This window comes from Gordionus sp. m RMFG-2023, chromosome 1, assembly GCF_954871325.1.
Source record: "Gordionus sp. m RMFG-2023 chromosome 1, tfGorSpeb1-WG-v2, whole genome shotgun sequence".
Classification (NCBI taxonomy): domain Eukaryota; kingdom Metazoa; phylum Nematomorpha; class Gordioida; order Chordodea; family Parachordodidae; genus Gordionus; species Gordionus sp. m RMFG-2023.
Genome location: NC_088775.1, coordinates 20,048,414 through 20,056,562, shown reverse-complemented (window position 1 = coordinate 20,056,562; position 8,149 = coordinate 20,048,414). Strand labels below are relative to the sequence as shown.

Here is an 8,149-nt window from a genome sequence, read left to right as displayed (position 1 = left end):
GCCCTGGTAGCTCAGTCGGTAGAGCGTTAGGCTTTTAACCTAACGGTCTTGGGTTCGAGCCCCAACCAGGGCGCTTTTTTAGATTTTTTTTTTTAATGTTGTTTAAATTTTGCTATCAAGTGCTATTAAAGTGCGCAACATTTTTCAGTAGTGGTAGCTTTACTACTTTTTCAGCACCGGTAGCTTTAGCCTACTTTTTGGTAGGGGTAGCTTTAGCGGGCTATATTTTTAAAAAAATAACCATCCCTCGCTATTAATTTAGAAAGTAGGAAAGTAGCGCTACGAATTTAGAAAATAGCGAAGTAGCTCTACCAATGATATATTCATTGAGGTCTACTTTGCTATTTTCAATTTTATATAATAAACGGAATTTTCTTATTTATTTAATGATGGATGAATAATAAATTTTCCTATTTTTACATAAAACTCATTTAGCAAGAATATATTTTTTATATTATAAATTACAAATATAAATGAATAAAAATTTAGTTTAAAAGATTTTTTATTGTGCACATAAATTAAAATACTAACCATATACTTCATAAACATAATTTAAAAAAAATAATGGAAAATTTTAGATTAACTCCTCATCTAAATAAATAGAAATTTCTGAATCACATTCATAAGATAATAAAATTTCTGATTCATTCATCATCAAATAAAGGAAAATTTATTATTCATCTATCATTTAATAAATAAGAAAATCTGATTCCCCGTCATTCTTGATATGCAATCAGCTAATAAATTATATTTTTGATAACGGGTTCTTAAAAATCCCTAAAATATATGTAAAAGGAAAGGTCACAATAGGCATTATTTTTTTTTGTTATTTATGTTAAGATAAAAAAGAATTAATATTTCTACTATATATACACTTCATAATGGCTTTCTTTATTACCTTGTGTACAACAATTTCTTGAATCCAGAAATTATCAGAAATTTTTTGCAAATGATTTAAATAAGGCATATCTGTAGTTTGATTATTCCTTTAAGTTCAAATAAATTCAGATGGAAAATGATTCAGTTACTGAAATTAGAGACCTTCAAGTGATTTGATTTTCAATAGTTTCCAGCCCAGGTCAGCAGTAAAAACAATTTGCAGGCCCAGTCGATATTTAATAAAATATTCAAACCCAAGCTCATCATAAGTTTCAAAAATTTTGCCCAAACCTATATCCAAAATTTTAATTTATTGTTTTAAATGAATAAATAAACAATATTTAAGTGTATTTAGGCTAGGTATTCACTTTGTTTGCAATACTGACATTTATTATTATTAGAAAAAAAAAATGCAATATATTTTTAAGTTAGGAACAGTTTAATAGGCTAAATTTAAATGAAAAAATTTTAGGCTTTTTTATCAAAAACCTGTCCTGGCCCAGGCAATATGGTATAAATTTAGGGAGGGCCTCCTTTGATCGTATTATTTTGATCGTAAAATGGTACCTTTGTCCATTTCAGGTCAAAATGGTCGATTTTTTAATTCATATGAATTTATATGCACGTAATTTTTCTAATTCTTTATATCAGATTAATGTAGTAATGTATACCTATTAATAAACATATATCAATGTATTATTTATTAGATAATGAATAGGTACTGATTTTGAATGCCTTTAATTGATGGAAATAGAAGCAACTATAAATATGATTACAATGTATACCTATTAATAAACTGATAAAAATGATTAAAATTTATTATTTATTAGATGAAGAAAGAAGAGCTACTGATTTTGAACTCCTTTAAATAATGGAAATATTTTTCTAATTCTTTATATTAGATTAGTGTAATAATGTATACCTATTAATAAACATATATCAATGTATTATTTATTAGATAATGAAGAGCTACTGATTTTGAATGCCTTTAATTGATGGAAATAGAAGCAACTATAAATATGATTACAATGTATACCTATTAATAAACTGATAAAAATGATTAAAATTTATTATTTATTAGATAATGAAAAAAGAGCTACTGATTTTGAACTCCTTAAATAATGAAATATTTTTCTAATTCTTTATATCAGATTAGTGTAATAATGTATACCTATTAATAAACATATATCATTATTTATTAGATAATGAAGAAAGAAGAGCTACTGATTTTGAACTCCTTTAAATAATGGAAATAGAAGCAATGGATAAATATGATTACAATTTATTATTTATTAGATAATTATAACTTATAAATAAAATTAATTGATAATTTGGTCAGAATATTATATTTTATTATACATCTATATTATAATTATACATAAGTTTTAAACAAATAAATATTTATTTATAATTTTTAAATTATATTGAGTAATTAGATTTTGAATATTCTTTTCTTTTGTTATATATTATCCATCATGATACAAGCACAAATTCCCTTTTGAAGTTGGAATATATTGTATATCTAAAAATTACAGTGTCAAAATATAAATTATTTATAATCAGATTATGTAAATGTAATAATCAGATTATGTAAATGTAATAATATAATTTATTTACTTAAATTTTCATTGTTGGAATTATGTAAGTCTAATAAAATTCCTGCATTGTTAATGTCTTCCAAGTCTAATTATATTAAAATATAATTTAAAAAAAATATTTGTAATCTACTTGTAAAAGTAGTTTGATTATTAGTGTGGTTAAATGCAAAACTTTGTATTTGGGCCACATTTGTTAATATATCTAAAAAATGTTTATTAATTTATACAATTATTTTTGTTACTTGAAATTGGAGGGTAAAAGTAGAGAACTGCAAAGTAATTTTTTCGCAACCCGAGCCCGACCCGAGCCCGAATTAAAAAAATTTTTTTGTCCGAGCCCGACCCGAGCCCGAGCACACATTTTTTAATCCAACCCGACCCGAGCCCGACCCGAATAAAATTTTGCAATTTAAGTTTTAATATTATAATAACCAAAAAAAAATTTATGTGTATTTATTCAGTTCAGCCACCTTAAATAAAAGTTTATTTGACGGCCATAATCTATTCAAGATATTTGCATTTTTAAAATTTGTAAAAAATATTATAAAACGATTAATATACAAGCGAATTTAAAAATTATAACGATTATATAATAAGCATCATTTATGCGAATATAGATATGATGTAAAAGTTAATAAATATATAAAAAATATAATGAACATATTATATTATATATTGACCTCATCAATATCATTATCAAAATTATCACAAAGTGAATAATTATGATATATAAATAAAGAGGCGTCCAGTTTATCTGGCTTTAAACGAGTCCTTCTCTCCTCAAAGGCCCTACCAGCAGCTGAAAACGCCCTTTCACTGCTAGCCGACGAAGCAGGGATAGCCAGGAATTTAAGAGCTAAAATACTTAAATTTGGAAACTCATAATGGTTTGTTTTCCACCATTTTAAAATATTATCGTCATCAACACATAATTTCGGATCTAGATATTTTTTTAGCTCGTCAACTTCGGCGCTAGCATCAGAATACGCATTGTCAGCCTCCCATAGAGAGAAGTCCAAAAACGTATCTACCACCTCTGTAGTTTCTTAAGAAAAAAATATTCAATAATAATATTAAGATATATATTTACATTATTATTTTTTAATAATTTTACATATTTGATGATTAATATTTTTTTTGATATATGATATTTTTTTATAAAATTTATGTAATTATCATTATTCAACATTGATTTAATAAAATTTGAATTTTTTGAATTTTATTTAGTGATAATAAAATAATTAAAGGAAGTACTGAAAAAGAAAATTTTATTTCAGTAATTTTAGGAAAATTTGTCTAACTTTTTTTTGGAAGTAAATATTAATCTAAGATTTTGTATTTATTATCTCCAATATTTTTTAAATATATACTCAAAATTTTAGATCTCAATTTTTAATATGTTTTGAGATATATCTAATCAAAATTTGGGGTAAAATAGACCCCACCTTTGTAGTTAAGGGAGTTTTTTCTACCTTTGTAGTGAAGGGTTAAAACAAATGTTAAAAAAGACAATGTATAGGCTAGTTAAATAATAAATAAAACTTACATAAAATATGTCTTATCTTGTAATTTACGAGAAACACAATTTAGTAATAAAATAGTTTGGTATCGGGTTGTTAGGTTTATAAAATAATAATTAATAATGACATGACATGTTAATATGATTGACATTTTAATCCTAAAATGTGATAAATATTAAATAATATGATTTTATAATTAATATTATAAATTATACTAACTATTTAAGATATTAATATTATTATATATATTTTCGGGTCGGGTCGGGTCGGGTTTTCGGGTCGGACAGCTTTTACAACCCGACCCGAGCCCGAACCCGAGAAATTTTTTTTTGATGTCCGAACCCGACCCGAGCCTCGGGCCGGGCCGGGCCGGGTCGGGTCGGGTCGGGTCGGGTCGGGTCGGGTCGGGTCGGGTCGGGCTACGGACAGCCCGTGCAGTTCTCTAGGTAAAAGTTATCTCTAGTAATATTTGGGGCTGTATATGTTGTGGTTGTATTTGTTGAATTGTATTAGCTTGTTTATTCAAAAATAATTATTTTGTTTGTTACTTATTGATTACTAGATGAGCTACTGGGTTGGCTAATATTCTGATCTATATTACACTGAGAATCTTTATCTAAATTAATGTATGTAATCTAGATAAGTTTAGTATTAAATATACCTTCAGCTGTTGGATGATTTTGTGTCACTCTAAAAAAATATTTTTTTAAAAATCAAATTAAATATATCATACTTTGTAATGATTTATTTCTTCTTTTAAAAAATAGTCTTAAATTATCAGCTACAGTATTAAGCATAATGTTTTTAAATGATTTTAATTTACCGCGATTAAATAGACCAATCAGAGAAAAATGGACAAAATTTACGATCAAATGACTTTACGATCAAAGTTAGGCAAATCTAAATTTATTGTAATTGAATAATATAATATAAATATAACAATTAGAATATATTTATTTATAATTAAAATTAGCCTTTAATAATAAAATTTTTTCTAAAGAGCTCTTGATGGTAAAGGTGTGTATTCAATAAATGTTTTTTTTAAATTAACATAATTATTAAAAATATTCACAGAATCATCATTAGAATAAAAAAATTATTAATGGAAAGAGCATTTTGTGACGAGTTTTTCCCAAAATAAGTATCGATTTCATCCATGCATATATTTAAAGGATCTGCATGTGGTTGACCCTGTGTATTTTCTAAATGGGCAATTAACCTTTCTTTTAGCAACAAATTGTGGCAGATTAATAAAAGGCTAATTGAGCTTAAACTTTGGGTAAATTATTGATGCCAATATATTAATGTCATCATATAGTGAAGGAAATTAAAATTAATAAATGATAATTAATCTATTATTAAATAAGTGTACATTCATATAAATCAGGTATCTGTAAAAGTTAGCCCTTCAAATTTTACAGTCAGGCCTGACCAATCTTCGGTATAATAGGGTAATTCCATGACAAATCGACCAGCGAATCGGCCGACCATATCTTATTAATAAATGAAACTTGGTATGTTAGTTATTTATGTTGTAAATGTTAATAAAATCAAAAATTTAGAGTGCTAGCATAACCAGATCCAAAGATATACGCCTTCAAAGTGGAAAATCTCGAAGTGTTTGATTACATTAAATCTTGTTATTTTAAAAAACACTTAAGATAGAGTTTCAAATTATATATCATTTTATAGCCCTTAAAATTTTACGTTGGAAAATATTTAAAAAAATTTAAGTGTTTTCTTATTTCCGGTAAAAATAAAAAATTAACATTGTTAGGAAGGGATTTTTTTTGGCTGTTAATATTTACTAAAAATGTTTATTACCTTTATATTAAACGATTTAATGAAAAATCTCGATAGCCATTTTTGTTTTTTTAATTTTATTTAAATTATCATTATTTATAAATAAAAAAATGTAATATATATGGCGTTATATTAATTTTTTTTATAATATATAATTTTTAATAAAAATATGAATAGTATTGTAATTAAAATTAAAAAATTAAATGAGTATAACCAAGAATGATGTCCTGGTGCGACATGTAAGCAAATATTATTTTATTGACGCTATATTATAAAATAAACATATTTTAAAATTTTATATTCAAACTATTATATTTTTGCGCTTATTAATAGAAATTCCTCCATAATTTGTAGATATATCCTTTCATTGTTGTGGATCTACTATCGTTATTATTTGAAAATAACGATTTTATCAGCTTATTTTTTTTTATTCCTATCATCGCTACCAATCAATCGTCATATATTTCAAAACAAACATTTTTTAGAACCAAATGAATTTATGATAATTTGTGATTTCTATGAAAATTATGCAATAATTCCACTGGAATAATAATCAAGCCACTATCCATCCTATGATAGCTTATTATAATATTAATGGCAATATAGAAAACCTTAATTATATGGTAATATCAGAGTCACTTTAACATATTATTGCAGTACATTTATACCAAACTAAAATGATAAAATTTTTAACCAATCAATTCAGCAAAAAGCTAAACAAAATATATTACTGCTCTGACGGATCTGCTGCCAATATAAAAACAGATTTTTTGTAAATATGTGTTATCATGAATCAGATTTTGGTGTAGCAGGTGAATGGCATTTTTAAAGTTAAATCCCATGGAAAAGGTCCATGTGATGGCCTTGGCACATTAAAAAGATTAGCAGCACGTTGAAGCATTCAGCGCATCAGTTCTGGACACATTTTAACGTTAATTTATATCAATTTGCAAAACAAAACATACCATCGGTAAATTGTACATATATAACCAACGAACAATACAATTTACAAGAGATTAAACTACGAGAGAGATTTAATATGGCTCGTCCCATTCCAGGAACTCTGGAAATACATACTGTATTTCCTTTGAGTTTAAGTAATCTTAAATCAAAAATATATTCATATGCAGAGGACTTTCAAATTAACAATATCTCAAATGTCGATAATTTGTATTTTGCAATTTGTCTAATGCCGATATTAAAGGATCCGTAACATGTGTATATGACGATTTTGGGTAATTAGCCACAGTACTAAAAAAGGATAAAATTACTGAGGAGATATATATTTCCTTTTTACATCCCCATGGCCATCCTTCTTTTACCCTACAATTGCGGAAAAGATATGGTTACCCATTAATCAAATAATAACAATAGTAGATCCTATTACAGTGATAGCCGTACTTACAAATTATTGTTTCAATAAATTCTATTAATTAGAAATGGGATAAGATTAAAACAAGAGGTATTTATTTTCATATTGTTTGTGTATAAAATTTTAAATTATGTTTATTTTACAATATATATAGCGTCCTAATAAAATCATATCTGTATGGGCTGCCTGCTTACATATCTGCCCAGGATATCATTCTTGATTATACTCAATTGATTTTTTAATTTTAATCACTATTCATATTTTTATTAAAAATTATATATTATAAAAATCTAATAATATAACGCCATCTTTATTACATTTTTTTTATTTATAAAAATAATATAAATTCAAATAAAATTAAAAAAACAAAAATAGCTATCGAGATTTTTTATTAAATCGTTTAATATAAAGGTAATAAACTTTTTAGTGAATATTAACAACAAAAAAAATCCCTTCCTAACAATGTTAATTTTTTTTTACCTGAAATAGGAAAACACTTAAAATATTTTATTTTTCTTTTAAATATTTTCCAACGTGAAATTTTAAGGGCTATAAAATGATATATAATATGTAACTCTCTTTTGAGTATTTTTTAAAATAACAAGATTTAATGAAATCACGGACTTCGCGATTTTCTATTTTGAAGGCGTATATCTTTGGATCTGGTTAAGTTAGCACTTTAAAATTTTGATTTTATTAACATTTACAACATAAATAACTAGCATGTCAAGTTTCATTCATTTTTAAAATGGTTGGCCGAATCGCTGGTCGATTTGTCATGGAATTACCCTATTATACAGATGATTGGTCAGGCCGGACTGTAAAATTTGAGATCCTTTTATTAAAAAAAAGTCAATCCAGGAATTCGATCCTATTTTTTTCAAAAGATCGTGACCGGGATTCGATCTTTTTAAAAGGATCGATTAACAAGCCTGGTTGTTATAGTGAATTATTTATAAAAATACTTATCAATAGGG

General features: G+C 25.7%; 1 long non-coding RNA gene and 1 other non-coding gene across 2 annotated transcripts; both read left to right on the top strand.

The window, feature by feature from the left end:
• Nucleotides 1-73, top strand: Trnak-uuu (transfer RNA lysine (anticodon UUU)). Its single transcript has one exon. It is a non-coding gene; the product is annotated as a tRNA-Lys (tRNA).
• Nucleotides 74-1,408: 1,335 nt separating this feature from the next.
• LOC135922694 (uncharacterized) lies at nt 1,409-2,114 on the top strand. Its single transcript, XR_010571003.1, has 4 exons — nt 1,409-1,539; nt 1,838-1,909; nt 1,961-2,036; nt 2,082-2,114. It is a non-coding gene; the product is annotated as an uncharacterized LOC135922694 (long non-coding RNA).
• The last annotated feature ends 6,035 nt before the right edge of the window (nt 2,115-8,149 follow it).